The sequence below is a fragment of the Macaca fascicularis genome, chromosome 10, assembly GCF_037993035.2.
Source record: "Macaca fascicularis isolate 582-1 chromosome 10, T2T-MFA8v1.1".
NCBI classification, from domain to species: Eukaryota; Metazoa; Chordata; class Mammalia; order Primates; family Cercopithecidae; genus Macaca; species Macaca fascicularis.
Window position 1 is genome coordinate 115,674,576 of NC_088384.1, and position 25,566 is coordinate 115,700,141.

At 49.1% G+C, this 25,566-nt stretch overlaps 1 protein-coding gene and 1 long non-coding RNA gene across 9 annotated transcripts in view; one reads left to right on the plus strand and one right to left on the minus strand.

The window, feature by feature from the left end:
• PHACTR3 (phosphatase and actin regulator 3) overlaps window positions 1-25,566 on the plus strand; it is a 271,324-nt gene that overhangs the window by 40,663 nt on the left and 205,095 nt on the right. For 2 of the 8 annotated variants that reach the window (XM_005569491.4, XM_074005624.1), the window contains exon 1: window positions 10,926-11,156. The exons of the other annotated variants lie outside the window; for them this stretch is intronic. The gene's annotated coding sequence lies outside the window, so the exon portion shown is untranslated. Of the gene's footprint in view, window positions 1-10,925; window positions 11,157-25,566 lie in introns of those variants that run through there. 8 annotated transcript variants of the gene reach the window in all.
• LOC141407947 (uncharacterized) lies at window positions 7,244-10,544 on the minus strand. The gene is made up of 2 exons (XR_012419589.1): window positions 10,438-10,544; window positions 7,244-9,259 (listed from the first exon to the last, which is right to left on the minus strand). It is a non-coding gene; the product is annotated as an uncharacterized lncRNA (long non-coding RNA).

Consider the following 25,566-nt stretch of genomic DNA (forward strand, 5'->3'; position numbering starts at 1 on the left):
TTTCTCCCTTCGTCCCTCCTTCCATCCCTCCCTCTGTCCTTCTTCTTTCTCCTTCCCTTCCAGCAAATTTAGTGCCTGTGATAATGTCAGGGGTGAGGCTGGGCTTGGGGAATAGCACAGCAAGCAAACCTGTTGTCTCATCCCCGTGGGTAGATAGTCTGGTGGGTGATGGGCTTGGATCATATCAGCTCACAGGCAAATGCCCCATCCAGCTGTGGGGAGGCTGCCCTGGAGCCCTGCGGGCTTGTAGAGGGGTTGGCATGTCTGGGGATCTGAGGGAAGGGTCCAGGGGAGGTCACTTGAGTTAGAGCCAAAAGGTGGCTTAGAATTAGCCCAGCAGGGAAGGGAAAGATATGCTAGGCCGAGAGATTGGCAGTGCAAAGGCCAGGTGGTGGGGGCAGCCTCGGCTGGGGCCAGAGGCAAGAGAGAAGCAGGAGTACGGCGGGATGGGGATGCAGGGGAGCTGGGAGCCAGCCGGTTGGGGCCTCCTGGACTGGGGCGGAGCTTATCTGCCATGAAGGAACCATGGGATGTCTGAAGAGAGGGGTGCGAGTGTGTGCGTGTGTGAGTGTGTGTGACAGGGACCAAGAGACAATGTGATCAGGCACATTTCCAAGCCATCACTCTGGCTGGCCACCCCAGGCAGAAATGGGTCCCAGGAAGGCAGCAGAGTGAGACCAGGGAAGAGGGTGTGGCAGCGACAGATGATGGGACCTGGGCTGGGGTTTGCAGAGCTCATTCAGAAAAGGGGCTGGGCCTACATTGTCCGGAGTAGGATCTGTGCAGAAGAGGCTCGATCTCAGCTTGGAAGGGAAGGGCCGGAGAGGGAAGGGGAGGACATGTGCCATGAGGCACCTATGTGGTATCTGGGCACCCCATGGTGCAGCCAAATGCTCTGCCCAGGACCCTCATGCAGGAGCCCTGAAGCCTGTGCGAGAGTTGCTGTCTCAACCTGAGCAGGGCTGAGGGCCTGGACCTGTTTGGAGAGAGTCTGGGGTAGTGCAGGATACTCGGAGACATTGCTTGGGGTGCCCTAGGATGGACTGTGTTTTCTTCCGTATACATAAGAAGCTGGAAAATGGGAGTTGGATGTGGATTCCTTGGGCAAAGTTTCTTTTCCTGGCACCATAGAGCAGGGCTGCTGGCGGGGGTGGATGCTCACTACCTCCTGTGTGCTTCTCCTACTGTGAGCAAATGAAGACCCTCCGTGACCCATATCCTGTGTAGCCCCCTCCCCTGAGTTTGGCAGGGACCGGCGACTGTGAGCGGTTTCGCCCCCATGCCTAGGCTATGTTACAGGCACAGGTGACTTAAGAAAGTATGAGCCTTGGTGGGCCTGCCCTAATCAAGGGAGCCTTAAAGTGGACAAAGTTCTTCCTGGAGGTTGAGACTGGAAGCACAGGATGGAAGCGGGGGATGCTGGTTTGAAGATGGAGGGGACTGTGTGGCAGGGAATGTGAGTGACCTCTAGGAGCTGAGAGCTAGGGATCTCAGTCCCATACCTGCAGGGTTCTGACTCTTGCCAACAGCACGGAAGTAGAGTCTCCCCTTGAGGGAAGATGAGAAGGTACCCCACTGACACACCGATTTCAGCCTTTCGGACCCCGAGCAGATGAGAAGGCACCTGGGCTGACACACCGATTTCAGCCTTTGAGACCCCAAGCAGAGGACCCAGTCCTGCCATGTCCTGACTTCTGACTTATGGAACTATGAGCTAATAAGTGGGTGTTATTTTAAGCCCATAAGCTTATGGTTTTGTGTATGCAGCAATGGAAAACTAATACGGGGAGGGAAGTTTATTGCTTCCATATTACAGGGGAAAGCCTCAGGTTCAGAGAGGTGAAGGGATCATCCTGGTCACCTGGCTACCCTGACAGAGCTGAGATGCAAAGCTGTGCGGCCAGACTCTGATGCTTCTGCTCTGTGCTGCCTTGGTTTCCTGATCTGTGAAATGGGCTGGTCATGGCATTGTCCTGAGGTCGCAGGAGGAGTGGCCTGGGGGCTGTGCCAGCTGTGAAAGTGTCAGGGCCCTTTTGACTGTTGTCACCCTCCCTGTGGGCACACAGGACCTGGAGGGGTACCCCTCCGAGGCCCTCCCTGGCTCCTCACACTCACCCTAACCCCGGAGTGTTTCCATGGTTACCTGGTGGCTTTACTAGTGTGACTCTCAAGCTGGCCCCATATTCACTCCTTTTTATGTGTATTTCTAATTTCCTTTAGAACATTTTTAAACTTTTCACTTTGAAATATTTTAGACATCTAAAAATATCACAAAATAGTAAAAAATAACTCCTGCATACCTTTCACCTATATTCCCCAAATAACATCCCACTTAAGTACAGTAAGTCATCAAAACCAAGAAATTACCTTTGGTACAATACAATTAACTCATCTACTGACCTTATCTGAATTGAGTCCATTTTTCTGCCAACATGCTTTTCTATCCTGTGATCCCCCCGCATCCCACGTGGCATCCGGCCAGCACGTCTCCTTAGCGTCCGCCAATGTGGGACAGTTCCTTAGTGTCTTCATAGCCTGATGCCTTTGAAGAGGACTTTCAGTTATTTTGTAGACTGTCCCTAAATGAGGGGCTGTCTGATGTTTCCTTCTTATTAAATCCAGTTTATGCGTTATTGGCACAAATCCCCCATAAGTGATGTCGCTGGAGACCCCTAGGTCAGTTGTACCGATCCTGGTGATGTTGACTGGTTGCTCAGCCAGGTGTCTCTGCTCTAAATTTAACACTTTCTTCCTCTTTGTAATTCGTCAGCATTTTGTGGGAAACGACCTTGAGACTGTCAGACATTGTTTCTCATCATACGTTTTCCCGCCTGGGGAATCCTCGCCTGCCAGTTGTCACCATGGTGCGTGTTCAGGGGTGGCTCTCTTTCCGTCATTTCCCTTAAATGTATTAGTGAGTTCCATTACTTACTAATAAAGGAAAGCTTCCCCCACGCTCCCCTGCCTTTATTCACCTGTTTACTTACGCTAGTGTGGACGCCTGCGTGTATGTTGATCCTGTGGAGTAGAGTCCACTGCTGTCATCTTCTTGTTGCTGGAACTGTCCCAGACATGGCCACTGGGAGCTCCTTCGAGTCGGCGTCTGTGCCAGTGGAGTGCTCCCATCATTGTCTGAGCTCTTTCTTGCTTTCTGGCAGCATAGGACGCTCCAGGCCTCCAGGTCCTCGCCTCTGCTGAGGTGCTTGCTGTGTAGAATTTGGGAGGGTGCTCTCAGGGGCTGTGGGCTCCCACCCCTGCTTCCTCCTCATCCTTGCAGACCCCTGTGCAGGTCGGTTATTTGTAGGTGAGCACCCGGTACACACAGACTGTGATGTAGCCGGGTTCCCCAGGGAGCAGGTGGCAGAGTTGGGGCTTGCCCAGACTCCTGCTCTTGCCCTGTGGAAGGACCTATGAGTCAGACCCAAACAGGGATTAGGTGGGGCCATGCTGGGCAGCCCATGTCAGCCTGGCACATCTTGGGAACCATCCATGGTGTCAGAGCTGGGAGCATGGTCTTGGCACACGTAACATGCCCCGTTTCTCTCTTTCTTCTGGGGTTCAGGCATATTTCTGGTGCATGATAAGATCTTTGCCTCCTTCCCGTCTTTCTTGCCCTCATGGGTAGTCCAGAACCCTTTGTAGATTTTCCACGGTGGCCTTTCCCAGGTAGGTACTGGCTGGCAGTGGCAGTCTGGCCTTCCTGCCTGCCTCAGTGGCCTTCCCTGTGGGAGCTGTATACAGGTGACAGGGAGCACAGGCCACCGGCCCCTGGGGAGGTGTGGGGGGCACAGTGAGCCACATCCGCCACATACTGTGTGCCAAGCTGGAAAAGAGTTTGGGGTTGCAGAGGACAAAGGAAGAGAGGTCACCTTTGCAGAATCACATGGCGCTTAATTTGTCTTACCTCTTCCCTACCCACTCCGCTCCTTTCTTCCCAGAGAGAAGAGGCAGCTCCTGGGAGAAGGCACAGCCTCTGAGACTCACAAGCAGATCTTTTAAGGTCAACTTTGCCATCTGTCTTTTAGGCGATAACCTTCACTATAGCTTTTTCTGCTTATTTTTGTCGAAAGTCATTGGGAGAATGAGTCATTGCGTGTGTATGCGTGTGTGTTTGTACATGTGTGTATGTGTGTGTATGTGCCTGTACAAGTGTTTGTGCGGGTGTGCATGTGTGCATACGTCCCCTGATTTTTTTGTGATAACTTCCCCTCATTTTTTTTTGAAAGGCTGAAAGGGACTCAGGGTCAGGGCCATGGTGCATCCCTCCTGCAGGGAGCTGGAGCCAGTGCGCCCGGGTGCCTGAAAGCTGGCCTTTGGGTCGGGCTTCAGCCTCAGCCCTACTGACTGTGCCTGGCCAACCTCTGTCAGTCCCTTCATCAGGCCATGCTTTGGGATCCTCCTCTATAAACTGGGGACAATGCTAGTTCCTACTCCTGGGGTGGGTATGAGTTCCAGATGAGGCACGTGACCTTTGCAGGATTTTGACATTACAGTAATATAACTGTAATTTACCTTCTGGTAAATGCTCTGTTCATGTCAGTTAGCAGAGTAGAAAGTGCTGGACCTGCTGACACAGCAGCCATCTCCTGGTTTGCAGTGGTCACTGTCTCAGGAGGAGGCTGCTGTGTGACTGCTGCAAGGGGTGTCCCTGTTTGCTGCGGAGGCCCAGAGATTGTCCCAGTACCTCGCTGCACACAGAGAGGCCATGTGTGTCTCTTGACCCTTCAGCTCCACACTGAGAATGAGGGAGACCCGGGGTTAGAGACGTCTCGGGACCTGAGCTGGACACCAGCTCCCATCTGTCCATCTGCCCTTGGCTACTGGGGGAGCCGGCTGTGGCCAGGACTGATGATTCCCGGCACCCACCAGGAGATGCACATCCTGCTTGAAAGCTGTGAACTGCTATCCAGAGTGTCTGGGCTTATCCTGTTGGAGCAAAACCCCTGGGCTAATATGTAGTCCCATTGTGAAATGTATTTTGAGGAGGGCTTCTACAAGGATTCTAATTTTACAGCAGCTTTGACCAAAAAAAAAAAAAAATCTTCAGCAAACCCTCAGAACCATGGTTCCTGTATGCTGTATAGCTTTCAAAAACACTCCCCCATCCCTTGGAAATATAGGCAGGGAAGGGAAAATAAATGCTTTTTGTGGGAGGCAGGAGTATTATGGAAAAAAAAACTCAACAGGCTTTTTAAAACTGGAAAAGTAGAACACGCGCATGTTGAAAAATTCCAGGGCGGCTGGAGATAGGATGGGGTGGGGCAGGTATACCAGCTCCACATGGATCAGGCTTGGTCCAGCCCGTGTTACGACCTGCCAGCTGTCTGCTTCTCCTCTTTGGCCTCAGTTTCCTCATCTACAAAATGGGAATTATAGTATTGTCCGCACCATGCCGTTGTTGTGGGGGTTAAATGGTATGATCTGTCACGTGCCTATTACATGTATGTATGTGTATATTATATGTGTGTATTCAACAAACATCGACTGTCTTTTTCGTTAGCGAAAACCAGGTCTGTCTGGCTGTGCACCCGTCTCTTGTCCCGAGACAGCTGCTGATGGGTTTCTTATGTACGCTTTCAGGAAATTTCTACACATTTTTTTCTTCTTCTTTTGTTTTTAACATGAAGGGAAACATGCTAGCCCCTGTTCTGTGCCTGGCTTTTTCCTCTTAAAACTGTATCTGGGGCATATAGATACAAAGTTTGAAGGATATGTGGGAATGGACCAGATGAAGGAGGGGTGGGGATGGTGACCACTGTCCCTGGCAGAGGAACAGTGGATGTGGTGGCCCTGTGGTGGGAAGGGCACCGTGTGAGCATGGGTTGAACAGCTGGTGCGTGGGAATGGGGAGGTGGCTCGGGTCTGCCACGCAGGACAGGGAAGACCAGGTTGAGGGGTTTTGTCTGTATCCTGTGGAGTGATGGAGAGCTGCTGACACTGATGGAGCAGAGGGTGACCCGCTGATCTGGGACTCAGAAAGGTCACCCCACTTCTGCTTTGGCACCCCTGGGTATTGTGTAGAGGGGGTGTCCTGTTTTGGTTTCCCAAGAGGGAAACTGGACCCACTGGCAGGAGAAGTGATGGAAAGTGGATGGGAGCTGCTGGTGTGTCGCCTCTCGATTTGGAGGGTGGGGACATAAGAGTGGGAAATGGGGCTGGGCGCGGTGGCTCAAGCCTGTAATCCCAGCACTTTGGGAGGCCGAGACGGGCGGATCACGAGGTCAGGAGATCAAGACCATCCTGGCTAACACGGTGAAACCCTGTCTCTACTAAAAAAATACAAAAAACTAGCCAGGTGTGGTGGTGGGTGCCTGTAGTCCCAGCTACTCGGGAGGCTGAGGCAGGAGAATGGCATAAACTCGGGAGGCAGAGCTTGCAGTGAGCTGAGATCCGGCCATTGCCCTCCAGCCTGGGCGACAGAGGCGACACTCTTTTTTTTTTTTCCATCGCAAAAAAAGAGTGGGAAATGGTTGAGGCAGTGTCTCTAGAGGGTGGCTTTCTTTGATGTGGGCCTGGAAGTTGGTGAAAATTGCCTCTCTTTTGGTGCTCTCATGGGTGTCTGAATATTTTGATCCCAGGTCATCTTTCAAGCCAAGTACAGCATGCACCAACTCCTACGTGGCTGCATCCCACAGCCCCTGATGCACTGGCGGACTGCTCCACACCTGCTCCCTGTTGGGGTCTCTGTCCTCCTGGGTGATCTTCTAGAGCGGGGGTCTCAAGCTTTAGGGTATATGAGACTCGCCTGGGGTCTTGTCTACGCGGCATGCTGGGTCCCTTCCCAGAGTTCCTGACTTGACGCATCTGCCATGAAGCCAGCATGAACATGCATTTCTAGCAAGATCTCAGGTGCCGCTGATGCTGCTGATCTGAGGACACCCTGCTCTGGAGACTAGAAATGTCTCCGGCCTGGTCTCCCTCCCACACTGCTCCTGTGTAGCCTGTGGGAGGCACCTCCTGGCAGCCGCCTCAGTCCCTATCCGAGTGGTCTCTGGCACCTCGAGTGCCATTCTGTGGGCCTACCCAAGGAACATATTCCAGGGGCTGGAGCTGACCTGCTGGAGCCCCCTAACTCAGTCTGATAGAAAGAAGATTAAAAAAAAAACTTTTAATGTTAGAGTAATTTAAATTTTATAGAAAAATTGTGAAGCTAGTACAAAGACTTTACGTAAGCCCCACACCCTGGTTCCCTTTCATTCTTATAGTAGATTTGTATCACTAATGAACCACTCTTGAAACATTATTATTAACTCAAGTTCATACTTTATTCCAACATCCTTGGTATTTTTCTAATGCCCTTTTTCCATCTCCGGATCCCATCCAGATCCCACATGACATCTGGCCATCATGTGCCTTCGGGTTCTCTTGCTGTGACACCTTTTCTGACTTTGCTTGTTCTTGGTGACCTTAGCGGTTTTGAGGAGCACCTGTAGGGTGTTCTGTAGAATGTCCTTCAATCCAGAACTTCTTTTTACATTCATCATCTGCTTGCAGGGCATCTTGAGTCATGGAATAGATTCTCATTTGTTTTCTTTGTAAATTCTGCCGAGAGCCAGGGTCTGCAGAGATCTCTGCAATCTGATAGCTAGAGGCCTCCGTTGACCCTGAGGCAAGCCCCATTCCTGTTAGAGAAGGTGCGTGGAGCTGGTGTGGTTGGGAGGAGTGGTTGAGAATGGTCTCTGCGGGCACAGGGCTTGCCTGGCAGGCAGCTGCCCAGTATGGCTGCCTTTGTGGCTGATGTCATGTTCTCATCCCATCTGATGCACTCTCCACGAGTCACTTTCAGAAACTGGAAGATCCCACTTAATTCTGCTCTGGAATATATTTAGAAATCTATTCATGGCCCTCTCCCAAAGCTGATGTTAAAATTAAGAGAGATCATTTGTAGGATGTCATGGCTGTGCAGGAGGAACGCGTTGATGTCTCCCTGGCCGCCTTTGGCTTCTTCTCTTGCTTAGGAACTTGCCCAACTCCCGTTGCCCGTCTGAGCCCAGCTTTCCCCCTCTGAGCCCAGTTTTCCTCCTCTCACCCCAATGTCAGAGTGGGCACATCCTCACCATGGATGCACGCAGGCTTTTCCTCTGCATGCACCGTCTTGTCTTGTGTGACAGCCTGGGGCTGTTTCTCACCCTTGTTACGCTCGGGTTCTTGGCTGAGAGCTCCTGGGCGGGGACTGACTTTGAGATGAGACTTCTCTGTTCGTTTCTGGCTGTTTCTGGGTCTGGGAGGCATTTGGAGGGTTCACCGCTTATATCTGTGACCGCATACCTCAGGGTTTGCGGTGAGGGGTGTGGAGATTCCTGTGCTGCAAGAAATCTCAGTGCTTCCGTTGTGCTGGGGAGAGGCCAACCCACCTTGGGGTACCAGGGCTGGACCAAACTGTAGAGGGCATCTGACCCAGGAGTTGAGAGCCAGACATATTATTTGCAATACTCTGCAGGGAATTTAAAAATGAAACCAATCTGAACTCTCCGTCCAGAATTCATGGTCACCAGCCATTCAACAAATATTTACTGGACACCTGTTTTAAGTCTGTCACTGGTTTTGGAGTTTGCATATAGCTATATGTGGCAGGTTGTGGTGATGACTGATGTCTCTGCCTTCATGGAGTGAGTAGTCTTGTGGGATGAGGGGAAACAGACAGCATAGAAATAGATGTGTGATAGGACTCTAGGTGGTTATAGATGCCTTGAATGATGATCAGGTGAGGCTGGAGGAATGAGACTGGCAGGGAGGAGAGCCCGACTGTCTGTGATCGTGGGTCAGAGAAGACCTTAGAGCAGGGCATCTGTGCAGAGACCAGGCAAAGTGAGGGAGCTGGTCATGTGACTACCCTCGAGAAGAGCACTAGGGCAGCAGGAACAGCAGGTGCAACAGCCCTGCAGCAGGCGTGTGCTTGGGTGTGGGAGGAACAAGGAGACCAGGGAATCTGAGTGAGTGATGGAGAAGGGCAAGTTTTTGATGCCCACAATGCCAAGAAGTGGCCAGGGGAGGATCCTGGAGAGGTGCCAAGGCCTGGGGGAAGACCTGGGCTTTATTTTCAGAGCTGCCCGTTGAAGGAGATTTGAATGGCTGCAGTGTGAGATGAGATTGTGCCGGGCAAGGGAGGATTTGAAGGTCATTTAGTCAGAGATGCTGGTGGTTTGGAGCAGTTTGTTCACAGTAGATGTTTTTGGTGCCTGCATCACAGCTCCTTGGACCAACTCTGCCTTGGTCTTCAGCTGTGGCTTCAATCAACCAGCATGTTGGGTGATGAGCGCTGTGTTGGAACAGGTGGTTACATTTTCATGAATAATGCAAGCTGGCCGCAGGGGGAAATATTTACACCATGGCAATTGGCAAATGTACATATCAGCTCCCTTACAACACTCAAACATTTTCCAGCACAGCACAGCCATTAGCCCGGTGCTGTGGATATTCTCCCAAGCATCAAAGTGCAGCCAGAACATTAGGGGAGCTAATGTCTGAAGGACAATCCTCAGCTGACGGAATGGGAGTAAACATCCTGGGCATGCATCCTTTAGGTGGGTGCTTCTTGGAGCTTTCACAGAATGCAGCCTTGCTGCCTACAGCTGTGACCTGGGAAATGCACCTGTGTGTGGGTTTGCCCCTCCTCCCTCCCTCACTCTCCTTGCTCCCTTGCTTCTGCTTCCTGAGACATCTCCCAAATAAGCTACCTGCACCTAAGCCTGCCTGCAGCTCTGCTTTTCGGAGAATCCACTTAAGATGATGGTAGAGCTAGGTGTGGTGTGAGAGGGATCAGGTGGCTGGCATGAGAGAGAAGAGTCCTGGATGACTGGAAGGGTTCCAGCCTGAGCAGCTGGAAGGATGGAGAGGTTCTGGCAGCAATGGGGAGGAGCCATTGAGATGAGCAGGATGGGGGCTGGGCAAATCAATGCTCTGTTCAGCTTTGGACAGGTTCTGTTTGAGAGACCTATCAGATCCCCAGGTGGAAATTGTACCTGGCGATGGGGAGACGTGTGTGGTTCGATAGAGATATCTGGGACTGGACAACACTGATTAGGTCAGGTGCCCACCTGCATCTGTGACTCAGTGATGCCCTCCTGCTTAGGAAGGCTCTGTGTATCTATGTATGTGTCTGTCATCCATATATTTATCATTTATCTCTATTTATGTATCTATCATCTATTTATAAATGTATCTATATTCTAGCATCTAGCCATCAATCTATCATTTATCTATTTTTATTTATGTATCAATAGATCTATCATCTATTTTTCAATATATCTATAATCTATCATCTATCTACTAATCGATCATCTACCATTATCTGTCAATCTGTGTATCTATCTCTCTCTCCATCCATCCACCTATCCAGGCCGTGCTTGCTTCCTTCCGCCCCTTCCTTAGCCTATCCCTGCCCAGGAAAATTCTTGTCCCTGCTCGAATGCCTTCAGTGACAGGAAACTCACCAACCTCTTAAGGCTTCAGCGTAGAAGTTTCCAACTCATGTGGCCACTCCAGAATACTGTCCTCCGGGGACTGTGTTTCTCTCTCATGTCCTCCTCCCAAGATTTATTTACACTCCTCACTTGCCAGGAGAGAGTACTTGGGAGCTCCGAGCCATGCGTGTTCCCTGGCAGGGTCGCCTGTGTGCTGGGGAAGAATGGGCCCAGTCATGGGGTGGAGACGCCCCCCAGCTGCAGCCCTGGCTCCCGAGCAGAGGCGGCTTTGTGCTTCTCAGGGACAAGGGTTGCCATTGAGGCAGGCCAGGGATGCTGTGCAAGCTAGTGATGGCTGCAAGCTGAAATCGGGCATTTCACAGAGAGCAAGCGCTGTGCTGTCCCCGCAGCCTGCGCATGAATGGAGGCTTTGGCCCTCGGAGTGCAGCCGTGCATGGGGCCACGTGCAGGCATTTCTGGCTCCTGGCTCCCGGGGAGAGAGGCGAGTCCTGTTCTCTCCCTGAGTTCTGTTTGACAAAATTCACAAAAACACAAAGAAACACAAAGTGGGGGAGAGGATCAGTTCATTCTCCTGGCTCCTGGTTGGTCTCGAGACCTCTCCTGTTGCCTGTACTCTGGAGGATTCCCCACAGCACCTACTAGGTGGGCCAGAGCAGGATGGATTTGCGGGACCCTGGAAGGCTGGGAAAAGGACTGAGAAGCCGCAGCCCTGTGCCAGGAAGAGCCACAGAGGTTAGACCTTGTTTTTGGTTTCTTTGTTTGTTTGTTTTTATTTTTAGTACAATTGTTTACACTTTCTAAACTTTTTTGAAATAATTTTAGACTCACATGGGGGTTGCAGAGCTTTCCTCAATGACAGCATCCACCTTTCCGCGGTTCACTGATTGGCACCAGGAGGTGGACGTCGGTACAGTGACGTTAACTAAACCAGAGGCCTTAGCGAATTCTACCAGGTTTTACAAGCACTTTTGCTGTTTTTTTCAGTGAATAATTGTGTGAAATTTTATCACATCTATAGATTCACAACAACCAGGTGAAACTTAACTTTTAAATAATGAGGTGCCAGGCCCCTTGGTTCCTGAGGTGGCATGGGCGGCGTGCGTGGATGCTGGCTCGGGGGCAGCCTTTGCCCACCTGGTTCCTTTTCTCTATGTCGTGCCCCCACCATGCTCTGGTGGCAGGGGCAGCCTCCTCCTGGTCCCCAGGCCTCTGCTTCTCTGGTGCCTGTGGAGGCTCAAGCCTTTGCCCCATCTCCCTTCTTCCCAGGAAGGCCCTGGCTGCCCGAGAAGGCCCAGCCTTCACCTTCTCCCTCCCCTGTTCTGGCCGAGCCCATCTCCTGTGGCTGCCCTAGCACGTGCTGCAGACTGGGGAATTCCACAGCGGAAACCTACTCTCTCGCAGTGTTGGAGGCTGGAGGTCTGAAATCAAGGTGTCAGCAGGGCGATCTCCTTCTGAGGGCCGTGAGGGCAGGATCTGTCCCAGGACTCTCTCTGTGGCCGTGAGTGGTTGCCTTCTTCCTGGTTCTCTTCACTTGATCATCCTGCCCTTCCAGGGTGTGAGCTCCATGCCTGTCCCCAGAAGATCTGGAGGCTTCCGTCTTCTGCTCCTTGTCAGACAATGGAGCAGAATAAGCAATGGTTGCCTCTCTGGAATTGGAGCTTAGTGCTCATGAAATAGAATTCTCTTAATCTCACAACTGTCCTCAACACAATTGCAGTGGGTGGCACTGAATGAGTGTCCTGCTTGTCAAGACCGCCACTGTGGCCTTCTGTCTTCCCACTGTGACTGATGGCAAGTCACTAGAAGGAAGCACCCAACTCCCCATGATGGCATTAAGTGACACCCGCGGGTGTGGCTGTAGACCGGGGGTTCCATGCAGCCAAAGGAAAGAAGAAACACTCCTGCAAAATGCATGAATACAGGGCAGGTCCTAAAGCCCAGCCCGCGGGTGAGTGTGTCCTGGTGGTCGCCACTGTCCAGTCAACTCATTAGTGTCAATCATGACGCTGATTTCCTGGCAGTGTGTGAGATGATTTTAGGCAGTAAATGAACTATTAATTTTATAAAGAACGTTCATATCAGATATATGTCTGTTTAATTTTTCTTTTTTCTTTTTTTGAGATGGAGTCTCACTCTGTTGCCCAGGCTGGAGTGCAGTGGTGTGGTCTTGGCTCACTGCAATCTCTGCCTCCCAGGTTCAAGCGATTCTCCTGCCTCAGCCTCCCGAGTAGCTGGGATGACAGGTGCCCACCACCACACCTGGCTAATTTTTGTATTTTTAGTAGAGATGGGGTTGGCTAGGCTGGTCTTAAACTACTAACCTAGGGTGATCTGCCCGCCTAGGCCTCCCAAAGTACTGGGATTACAGGCTTGAGCCACCATGCCCAGCCTGTTCAATTTTTCATTAGAAAAATTTTGCATTTCCATTAAAGTAGATGTCAAGTTTTCATTTTAAACTTTCTTAAGAAAACTTTATATTCATTTTCGACCAAGTGGTTCTATTAGAGCAACATCCATAAGAGTGGTGAGAGTGGTGACGCGAGAGTGAAGTTGGGGAGACACCGGGTGGTGCAGTTACCCAGCACCATTTAGAGGAAGTGCCCGTGGGGTGGGCGGTTACCCAGCACCATCTAGAGGAAGTGCCCATGGGGTGGGCGGTTACCCAGCACCATCTAGAGGAAGTGCCCCTGGGGTGGGCGGTTACCCAGCACCATCTAGAGGAAGTGCCCCTGGGGTGGGCGGTTACCCAGCACCATCTAGAGGAAGTGCCCCTGGGGTGGGGGTCCTTGCACAGAGGCAGGATCCGGTCCCAGCCACCCTCAAGGAGCTTGTACTGACGAAATGGGGAGGGAGGCATGAGAAATGTTGACTCAGGGGCAGAGGGTCCTTAGGCTTATCAAGGAAGCTCTAGGGTTCTCAGTGTTCTAGGGGATTCGAGGAGGAAAGTTACATATGCAGGGTAGACAGGGGTGGTTGGAGGGATTTGGTAAAACGTTCATGAAGAAGGGATGGGTCTGTGGGGCTTCTGGAGTTGAAGTGACCACCACCAGGGATGCTGGCATGTGGAACCAGCTTCATGACTGTTAGCTGTCATCATGGAATGGAAGTCGAAGTGTGGGTTTAGCAGGGCTGAAAGAGGTGTAGACCTCCCATACTGGGATAGAAGCCATGCTCAGGGAAGAATGCCCAGGGGCTAAAAGTCAGAGGCAGATGCCCATCTTAGGGGCCCTTGGTTGCCATAATGATCAAGACGAGGTCCTTCGATAAAGTCTGGTCCGGCGCCTCTGAAACTTCTGTGTGCATACACATCACTGGGAATCTGGTTAAAATGTGGATTCTGATCCATTGAGTGGGCCTGAGACTGTGCATTTTTAATGAGCTTCTGGGGGATGCTGCTGCTCAGATGCCCCACTCTTCTCTCCCCTAGCCCTCAGCAACAGCAGACACTTAGTACCTGCCTTTCTGCAGGGACATAGGAGGGAGGTTTGTTCGCAGTGACAGTTTTTGGGTAATTATGGAGGGAGGAGAGAGGTAGGACTTTGTCTTGGTGCAGTTTATAGGGGGCTTGACAGAGGCAGAAGGGGTGGGCAGGAGTTGCCAACTTTTATATTTTGGTCAACTAGCGTTGTTTAAAAACAACAATGAAGAAAAACCCCAACATCCTTGGTTTTGCAATAGTATAATAATAACACTGTTATCACCAGTATTTCCTAAAAGAAATGGAATTTCACATCCAAAGAGTCAGGAAGGCCTTATACTCCAACAGAGGACAGTCTTTTCAAGGACACAGAGCCAGCCCCCAAAATGCCTCACTGTGTCGTCCTCATTTTTGAAGGGACTTAGGAAACGTCACCCCAGGCTGGCATGGATGATTGGGCTGAGGCTTGGGGCTCTGGCTGTATGAACGGGAATGCCTGTGGTCCTCAGAGCTGAGGTCTGTGTTCCCAGAAGCCCCTGTGGAGTGGCATCTGGTCCCGGCCTGTGGTAGCCTATGTCCTTTCCCAGGAGGGAGGTTGCCAGGGCCTGAGCAAACACTGACCTGGAGTGTCCCTGCTTCTGAACCTGCTTCCCCATCGTCCTCACCCTGCGGTGTGTGGGATGTACAGGGACTGTATCATCTGGGCTGTGGCTGGTGGCCTCTCATCTAATGCTACCACATGCCCTTCATAGGCCATGATGAGCCATGGGCAGTGCTGACTCTGTTCTACCACCGATCCGGGTTCCCGAGATGGTCACATCCTGGGATGTGCTGGGGTTGAACAGCAAAGCCAGGGGAGGTCCTGGTAGTCTACTCCTGTCCCTCAGGCCCCTTGCATCTGGCTGGGAGAAGGCGCACCTCCTCCATCTGTATCCACGTGGAATTGAGCATCATCCTCCACGGTCTCTGCCCCTGGAAATTGGTTCTTAGGTGGCCTCATGACTCAGGCTTCATAAATGGGGATCTGTTCTAGGACTTCAGTTGAAGCTTTTGGAACGAGTTGTTTTCCCTCCACAAGAAGTCACAGAGCTGGTCGGATGTGGGCTTGGAATGCTGGTGGCCATTTTCTCCAACCCAGGTGGAGCCTGCCTGAGACTGGAACCAGCCCAAAGGAAAGCTGAGCAAAGACATTTTGAGGGTTGATTTCCCTATGGCATTATCTGCATCCCTGGATCCAGCGTGTGTGAAGCTGATGCACCCCCAGGCTTCTCAGTTAAACACTTCCTCCCTTTCAGGCTTCAGCAGCTTTGATTGGGGTTCTGCCATTTCTGATTATTACAGGGACTTAGAGGAAGGAAGTGGCTTTGCCCAGATCACAGGGCTCATGAAAGTGCGCAGGCTGGAATCCAAATGCCCCCCTACTTCCCCTCACATCACTCTCCCTTGCCTGCTTTAAGCTCATGCCCAGTCCCGGGGAGACCCATCTTCCCCATCACTCTTTGGGGATTCTGCCTAACCGAAATTTCCCGAAGCTGCTTCAAAGTGGAGTATCCCAGTACTTCCCAGGCGGGTGGTCACCCAGGGGCTGAGAAACACTGACCTGCAGTGCTCTTGCTTTTGCACTCTGTCCCCCACCTTCATCCTGGGGTGCATGGGGGCAGGAAGGGGAGGATTGTAGGAGTTGATGGGGAGACGAGAGGAGAAATTTACCTATAGCCTCTGCTTCTGGGGGGTCCTGTCACACTCCCAGTGACATAGAGCAGCCTAGAGATTAGGCTTTTTTTCGTGAAAGTAGGGTTCTGAAATATAAATCATTCTACTATAAAGACTCGTGCACATGTACGTTGATTGCAGCACTGTTTACAATAGCAAAGACATGGAAACAACCCAAATGCCCATCAGTGATAGACTGGATAAAGCAAAGGTGGCACATAAACACCATGGAATACTATTCAGCCATAAAAGGGAATGAGTTCATGTCATTTGCAGGGACATGGATGAAGCTGGAAGCCATCATCCTCAGCAAACTAACACAGGAACAGACCACCAAATACCACATGTTCTCACTTATAAGTGGGAGTTGAACAGTGAGAACACATGGACACAGAGAGGGGAACAACCCACACCAGGGCCTGTTGAGGGGTAGGGGGGTGAGGGGAGGGAACTTAGAGGACAGGTCAGTGGGTTCAGCAAACCACCATGACACATGTATACCTGTATAACAAACCTGCACGTTCTGCATGTGTATCCCGTTTGTTTGTTTGTTTGTTTGTTTTTGTTTTTGTTTTTGTTTAGAGGAAATAAAAAAAAAAAAGAAGCTCACTTGCCTGGACACTTTAATATGGCCTGGGTTTTTGTGTTGTGGAGGGCTCTGTAAGTCATGGAAAAGGTATTATCAGGAGCTGCTAATGACATATTTAATTTTAATAATGAGTCACCCCATGCCCACGATTTATTACCTCCTGTGGCTCTAGACTCTGGTTCCTTGAGTGGTGTAATAGGGCAGAGGTTAATGGATAACACGATTAATTATTTAGGAGGTTCTTACAAAGCCAAAGACTTTGTAACAGATTAACTAATAGGTTCCTAACTTCATTATCATTTTGATTTTTCCGAAGAATATTTTCTCCCAAACCACTCAACTGTATAACATTATTGGGAAATGTCTAATTTTTACATGATTCCTCTGCTCAGTTTAAATACTGATATTCTGCTTACTGCATCACCGTTCAGCGCCCAGCTTTCGGTCTTCACCTTATCGCCTGGGAGGTAGATATAATGGATTCAGACTTTATGAGCCCTGGAAGGGTTTGTAATGCAAAGCCGTATCTTAATGCTCTAGGGGCCAGAAATATTTCAGGCAATGTTTTAATTCTCACGAGGGACGAAGTGTTATGGTTGCAGGTGCAGCCTCTGAAATCAGGCTGAGCTGGGTGTGAATCCCAGCCTCTCCATTTAGGTTGGTTACGTCACGTCTCCAACTCAGTTCCCGCCTTCATAAAATGGGCACGCTAGTGGTATTCACCTGGTTGCATTGCAGTGAAGACTCAATGAGAAAATGCAGGTAAACACTTCATGTGGTGCCCACCACAGAGTAACAGGTTAGGAGTGTTGGCCGTGAATGGTGATGGTCATCGAATAACAGCCGCTGGGACAAGGAGGAGCAAGCCCTCACCCTGGCTGGCCGCTGCTTTGTGGATGAAGGGCCTGTGGTTGTTTTCACACCGCAGCAACAGAATTGAGCATTTTCCCAGAAAATGTTCCCAGTCTAAACTGTTTACTCTCTGGCCCTTCATAGAAAACAAAAATCGCTGCTCCCTGCCCTCAAGGCAGCCTCTTGTGCTTTTATCTTCTCGGGTCTCCTGTCAGAGGCCTCATTATAGGTGAGCGCCGTCCAGCAGAACGGCCTGTGATGATGGAAATGTTCTAGGTCTGTGCCATGCTGCCCGGGATTGCGCCGCTGGCTGCAAATGGTTGCTGAACACTCGAGATGTGGCTCCTGCAACCTCAGAATGGAATTTTAAAATTTTACTTAGCTGTAATTGATTTAAATTTAAATAGCCACCTGTGGCTAATGGTGACCATATCGGGCAGTGCAGTGACACCACACCAGCTCAGAATAGAGAACCAGTCAACCCCATTCTAGAATCCTTTCAGAGTGCCGGGTGGAGGGCGCCGGCTTTGGCTGAAATAAAAGGAAGGGAGAAGGCTGCTCCTTGCATTTTCTTTTTCTATTCTTTTCTTTTCTTTTTTTTTTTTTTTTTGAAACAGAGTTTCACTCTTGTTGCCCAGGCTGGAATGCAATGGCACGATCTCAGCTCACTGCAACCTCTGCCTCCCAGGTACAAGCGATTCTTCTGTCTCAGCCTCCCAAGCAGTTGGGATTACAGGCATGTGCCACCATGACCGACTAATTTTTTGTTTTTAGTAGAGACGGGGTTTCTCCATGTTAATCAGACTGGTCGCAAACTCCTGACCTCAGGTGATCCATCTGCCTCAGCCTCCCAAAGTGCTGGGATTACAGGCATGTGCCATCGCGCCTGGCCTGCTCCTTGCTCTTTATTATGTTTTTGCTGATTCAAAGCATCTGTAAATATAAAAATTGAACTTACTCTTTTATGTGAACTATTTGGTAAACATATACAAGCATGAAGAAAAAAGTTAAGATGCCTTAATCCCATGCTGTAGAGATAAAGGATTTTGAGCAGTACATTTGCTGTCACTTTCAAATATTTGTATGGTGCATAGGAGGGGAGTCATAATGTCTGCATGGGGTGTGCCCCCACTTTTCTGCTGGGACAGGGACTACACAGAGCTTCATATTATCCTGATTAACGGCTGCAGGGTGCTCAGTGTGCACTGGCCTCTCTGGGCAGCTCACTGGGCTGCACGCAATTGGGGACTGTTTTAAGCTGCTCAGTGATGAGTGTCCTTGCTGTGAAGTATTTCTGTATTTTTCATGTTTGTCCAGAGTGGCCATGAGGTCCTCCTAAGAGACTTTGATCAATGTATGTTTCTACAGAAAATGTTAGAAGCTGCTGCTCCTTCACGTTAGCTAATGCTGGATCTTGTCCATCTTTCTTCCTTGTGCCAATCTGCTGGTGAAAAATTACTTGTCTATATTTTCATCACTTTTATTTATTTTTAAAAAGACATGTTCTGAGAAGTCACTGCTTGGAAATATCTCTGGTCATTTCTCTTGCTTCTTTTAGTTTCTGGGTGTGGCCAGTGGTCATAAGCCAGTTCTTGAGTCTTTGGACAGTTTAGCAGGGGCATGGATCAGGTCTGCAGATAGCAGACTTTGATAGCACTTTGATTTATTGAGGGCCTACTGTGAGCTTAGCAGGTTTTAGCTCATTCAATATTCATAACCACCTGAGGAGCCAGGTGCTATTATCCCCATTTTACAGGTGAAGAAACTTAGAACTCTCTCAAGTCCTGGTGGGTGAGGGACATAGTCTGGATTTGAACAGAGCATGTTGCCACCTGAGCTCACACTCCTGGTCAGCCCACCATGGGAGGCATGGGGAGGGGAGGGTGCGGGAGATGGCCAGGAAGACCTGGTCTGGAATTGGGCTCTGCTTATTGGCTGTGAGGCTCTGGACAAAGTTATGTGACATTTCAGGGCTTAAGTTTCCTCAGCTCTCAAATGGATATCAGGATATTTAGTTTGCAAGGTTGTTGTAAAGAGAAATGGAGATGTGTATGAAGGCCCTGGCACAATTCAGATACTTCACCGATGCTTGATAAATGATGGCTGTTTTCTGTACTATTAGCAATGATTATTAATACAGTGATGAAAAATACAGAGCAAAGATGATAAACAGAAAGTGTCTAGAAGATAGTTGCTACATGAGAGTTCACTATTATTTATTCTGTTAATATGTTACAGTGTAGGTATTTCTACATTCAGTAACATCATAAGCAAAGAAGATTTTGCTTGCTAAGGGCCCTGTTGAAAGCCCTTGATGGGTGCAGGCTGTTATCTCACCAACACAGACTCTGATCCAAGGTGACCAGGAGAATTTTAGAATGATCTAGGTAAGGAAATTGCCATGCTTCCAAAGCAACCCACTCCTCAGGCTCCCCGTGGGGCTGTCTGCCCCAGCTTGCCACACCTCTGCAGGTGTCTGGCTTTGTTTCCTGTACGGGGTCTGAAGGTGAGCAGCACCTTTGTTTCCTGTATGGGGTCTGTTCTATGTTCAGAAGCAGGACTCAGGGCTGCTGGAGCTGGAGCCTCTGAATCCTTGGGGTTCTCCCACAGCTCCTGACCAGCTCTGCTAGAACCATGTCTCTGGCAGATGCCTTTTCCCTGTTGCCCTGTGGTCTGGCCCTTCTGCTGTAGGTTAAAGACATCACGATGTGGGTGGGTGGCCTGGTCTGTAAGTGTGTCCTCTAGTGACCTGTGTTTTAAATCTAGCCATGCTTACTGTTTGTCCTTTCTTGGGATTACATAGTTGGCCAGGCCAAAACATCTTAGCTCACGTGAATTCCAAGTTCACTGCTGGTAAAAATGCCACACATTAAATGCTCCATAGAAATTAATGTCTATAGGCCGGGCGCGGTGGCTCAAGCCTGTAATCCCAGCACTTTGGGAGGCCGAGACGGGCGGATCACGAGGTCAGGAGATCGAGACCATCCTGGCGAACATGGTGAAACCCCATCTCTACTAAAAAAATACAAAAAACTAGCCAGGCGAGGTGGCGGGCGCCTGTAGTCCCAGCTACACAGGAGGCTGAGGCAGGAGAATGGCGTAAACCCGGGAGGCGGAGCTTGCAGTGAGCTGAGGTCCGGCCACTGCGCTCCAGCCCCGGCGACAGAGCGAGACTCCGTCTCAAAAAAAAAAAAAAAAAAAAGAAATTAATGTCTATAATGGATGCATTTCTCCTGGGAATTCACTCCTTAAAAAGGATGACCCTGTCATTGATTCCTGTCCCTATCCTCAACCCAAACATTGCCCAATGTGAACAAATTTGAAGTGATCCTTAATCAACCAGCGTACTAGAATAAAGAAAGAAAACATTTATAAAAAATATCAACAAACAACGGGGAGGGAGGAGTCATTCTTTTGGCAAAACTTTATTCCCTATTGTGGTTGATGTGGGTGCATTCTTTTTGCTTGTTGAGAAGTTGCTAGAAGACAGGGTCAGTGGTGGTTCTATGAGGGCGGCTACCATTTTTCTTGGGGGACTGCTGTTATCTGCCAAGCACATAGTTCTTTACATACTTTATCTTCCTGAAGCCTCATGAGAGCTCTAAGAGGTTCCCAGTATTATTATCCCCATTTTGAGCATGAGGAAACTAAGGCCCAGAGAAGTGTGGGAACAGAAAACTACATGGCCAGGGTCTGAATCCAGGCTGCTTTGCTTCTGGCCCCAAGGTCTTAGCCCCAGTGCATCCACTGGGGCTATTAAATGCTGCCTGGGTTCCTTGACACCTGCACCACTACCCCTCCTCCTACCAACCAGGTGGGGTTCGCTGGTATAAGCTGTCTTAGCATGTTGAAAGTGCTTTCGTAGTACTCAGAAACACTGTCATTTAATTGCTACTTAAGTTCTTAGTAGTTGTAGCTATGTTAGGTGGGGCAAGCCATAGCCTTGGGAGGACAGGGACAGTATCCAGTTTGTTCTCCATCCCTTGTCTATGCCTTATACACAGTAGGGTCTCAATAAGTGTTGGGTGGATGGATGGGTGGATGGGTGGATGAATGGATGATGGATGATGGCTAGGTAGATATATGAGTGGATAGGTGGGTAGGTGGGTGGATGGATGAATGGATGGATGGATGGAGATTGATAGATGGATAGGTGGATGGATTGGAGAATGAGTGGATGGGTGGGTGAATGGATTGATGAATGATGGCTAGGTAGCTGTACCAGTGGATAGGTGGGTGGATGGATGGGTAGGTAAATGGACAGATGGATAAATGGAGATGGATAGATGGATGGATGGATGGATGGATAGATGGATGGATGGGTTGATGATGGCTAGGTAGATATATGAGTGGGTGGGTGGATGGATGGATGAGTGGGTAGAAGTCCAGGCAGCTGGAAAGACAGTGGTGTAAGGACAGGTAGCTGGAAGGACAGTCATCTGAAGAGGAAACAAAGACATAGTATTTGAGGGGGGAATTACTTGCACACCCCCCAATTTGCTGACATTAGCTCCTGGAGAAAGGAACACCTGCAGGATGAGCTTTACACACCTGTCTGTTCTTTTCTCTTGGCCAAGAGGACCTCACCACAGTGGTCTGGTTACAGTCAGGGGAAGGCTCTACTGACCACACAAAGTTCCAAGAGGGAACAAGCATGGTGTGACCTCCAGCCAACTTGACTCTCTTATCTTCTCCCCACCTTCCTATCTTGGGCCTCTTCTGGGCTGGCCAATTGAAAGAGGATATTCATTAAGCTGACTTTGAGGAGTCTTGGGAGGCAGGCACAAAGAGTGTTGGCGTTGAGTCCCAGTTCTATAGCTTACTAGCTGTGTGGCTTTGTGCAAGTTAATCCCTCTCTCTGAGCCTCAGTTCCCAACCTGATGCCAACCTTGGGTACTGCTGAGGGAGGGGAGGAGAAGGGGGATGCACATGCATGGAAGGCAGTAGCAGGTGTTAATTCCCCTCATCTGACTTTCTATTTTGCTATCTTCATTTCCTTTCTCTTAGACTCGTGGAAGAAATGGATGGTGCTGGGATATAAATTTTTGAAACCTCTTCTCTTTCCTCCTCCATATTCTCCATGATAATGCAGGAAAAAAACCTTGCAAACCTGGCCATGATGCCCCTAGGCCAACAGAGGCTTTCCTAGTTCCAATTCTGGCATTGTGAGAGAGAGCTCTATGGAATAGTGAAAAACAGGTACTCTTCATCCTGTGCCTGCTGGGGCTGAGGCTGTGGGGTGTGCAACAGGACATTAGAACATAACAGATGGGTTGATGAGCTGTGATCTGGATTCAGACCTACTTGTCTCAGACCCTGGGTCAGGCCCTCAGCAGTTGAGCAATCTTGGGAAAGATTCTTGACCCTGGATGGTTGATAGGATCAAGTACAGTCAGTGTAGAAATGCTTAGCACATCACGTGGACTCAGGACATGTCAACTATCCCTGCGTTGGCTATAATTACTATCCTACTGTCAAGGAACTTTCTCTCTAGTTGGGCTAGGTCATGTGCACAGAAGGGTTGGAGGACAAGATAGTGAAGAAAGATTTCCCCAAACAACCTGGTTGGATGTAAGCTGGATAGAGCAAGGCTGGAGAGTGCAGATGCCCCTGGGGCCAGGCGGTCTTCAACCAGTCTTGGTGAGAAATAGCAGCTCAACTCAACTTTGGGGTGCAGAGACACTGGGGAGGAGTGGGGACTGTAGCAACCTAAAGTGCTCCTGCCCTGCCTGCAGAGGATGATGCTGCACATCCCTGCTCATTGTGATGACATGAGAATGTGAGTGACTGTCAGCTCTTTGGTTTTCAAGAGAATTTGGAAGTCTAGGTTTCCATGCATCAGACCAGTAGTAGAGAAGCAATCATGGGGAGAACCTAAGTCTTGTTTCTAGAGAGATCAGAGTGTTGTAAATTTTACCTTGCATCTCAGAGAAGGGCAGTGCTATTTTAGATTAGGGAGGCTGCAAATGTGATGAACTCCAAGAACACTGACAAATACCATTATCATCACAAAAAGATCTTAAATGTGTTTTTGAAAATCAAGCATTTGGCTTCTAAATTATAAAAATGGACCAAAAATGAAGCAGCAGAGTAGGACTTATAACCAAGTTTATGCCATTATTGTAACAGATTTATTTTACTGTGTTTCTCTCTCTCTATATGCACATCGATATAAATATAGATACATAGATATATGGGGAGAAGATATAGATAGAGATAATATATGCATATATATATGTGTCTGGGTTCTCCAGAGGAACACCATCAATAGGATATAGAGATTTACCTATGGCCTATCTATTCATCAGTTTATTTATCTGTCTACCAGTCCATCCATCCATTCATCCTTCCTTCTCTGTTCATCTGTCCGTCATTATCTTATCGATCATCTATCCATTCATCCATCCATGTATGTATTTATGTATGTATATATGTCTCTCTATCATTTTCATCCATTCATCCATTGTCTGTCTATCTGTCTGTCTATCTAGATGTATTAGAAGGAATTGGCCTGTGTGTTGTGGAGTCTGAGAAGTCCCAGCAGTCAGCAAGCTGAAGACCTGGGAGAGCCAATGGTGTAGTTACAGTGCGAGTTTGAAGGCCTGAGAAACAGGAGAGCTAATGGTGTAAATTTCAGTCTGAGTCTGCAGAAGATTGATGATTCAGCTCGAAGACAGATAGAATTCTTCCTTATTCTGTCTTCCTGCTCTATTCAGTCCCTCAATGGATTGGATGAGGCCCACTCACGCTAGGGAAGGCCATCTGCTTTACCCAGCCTATTGATTCAAATGTCAGTCTCATCCAGAAACTCCCTCATGGGCACCCAAAATAATGTTTCACCAAATGTGTGGGCACCCTGAGGCCCAGTCAAGTTGACACATTAAATGAACCATCCCATGCATATCTATAGATGTGTGTGTGTATATACATTTGTGTATGTAGAATATATAATTATCCTGTTAAGGATGTCTCACAGCCTTGAGGCACAGATTAATTGTGACCTGGTGGTTTCCAGTGGTTCTGTATATACAAATAAATTATGCAGCAATGATGCCCTAGTCTCATTTTATTAATTGCTCTTCTGTTAGTCTGTTTAAAGTCAATTAAACCTCCCAAGGCCCCTCACGAAGGAACCTCTCATGGAAATCAGTCTCTGTCACTTAGGAATTCTGAGTGGATGACGCATGGCTGTCCCAGCTCCTGGGTAGGGTGCAGACAACATCTGTGTTGGAACTCCTGGGTCTGTGGGTGATCGTTGTCTTGAATTTGGCAGTGGCATGGCCTGCGGAGGTCTGGATGTAGAGAAGGCAGCCTTTCTGCAGAGCGTTAGAATTTGGAAAGAAGTGGTCAGGATTAGAGAGGAAAAAAAAGAATTAGACACAGACAAGCATGCTGCCCCAGCTTACTCTCCCTCTAGTTTCCTGGACTTTTAGGGGATTCGGTGGATAATTAGTTATCTACTTGCTTGGTTGATATCTCTTCACTTTTATTTATTTTAGGCTTTTTTTCTGATTAGAACAGAATTATATTTATTATTGAAAATTCAGAATACATAGAAGATTATTAAGAACAACAAAAGTAGTCACAAACTCCCCCGACCCCCACCCCAGAGATAACGCCTGTGGCTACTTTTGTATGTGTTCCTCCAGCACTTTTCCTATAGAAACATTTTTACCATATAAGGATCGTTCAGTGGACATCCTTTATTAAATTAATACATCAGGAGCTTTTCTCCACACTGCTTAGGATACTTGGGACCCAATGCTCCAGAATAGGAATTTGTCACTGTTTATTTTCCCATTCTGCTTTCATTGGAAACTGAGTCTGGGTTGAGGCTTTTGTTTGCTTCTTTCTTGCTATAGTAATTGGGACGAACTTAAGGCTGCCTGTCTTTTTGTGTACATCTCTGATTATTTCTTTAGGCTAAACTCCTAGAAACAGGAACCCGGGGCAGAAGGAATGAAGGTTGGAAACCCTTGGTGCATGATAGCAACTTGCTGTCCTGCCAATATTGGGGTGTTTGCTTTCAGAAAGAGCTCTCTGGTTGAATCAAATGGTTTTAAGAATTTAATTCTTCTTCTTTGTGTTTTTTTGTTTGTGTGTGTTTTGTTGTTGTTGTTGTTGTTGTTTTTGAGACAGTCTCGCTCTATTGCCCAGGCTGGAGTGCAGTGGCACCATCTCGGTTCACTGCAAGCTCCACTTCCCAGGTGGACGCCATTCTCCTGCCTCAGCTTCATGCCATTCTCCTGCCTCAGCTTCCCAAGTAGCCGGGACTACAGGTGCCCGCCGCCATGCTCTGCTAATTTTTTTGTATTTTTAGTAGAGACGGGGTTTCACCATGTTAGGGTGGTCTCCATCTCCTGACCTCGTGATCCGCCCGCCTAGGCCTCCCAAAGTGCTGGCGTTACAGGCGTGAGCCACTGTGCCCAGACTGATTCTTCTTTTAAAAGTTGGGGATCATACAAAACATTAGCCGGGTGTGGTGGCGGCGCCTGTAGTCCCAGCTACTCGGGAGGCTGACGCGGGAGAATGGCGGGAACCCGGGAGGCGGAGCTTGCAGTGAGCCGAGA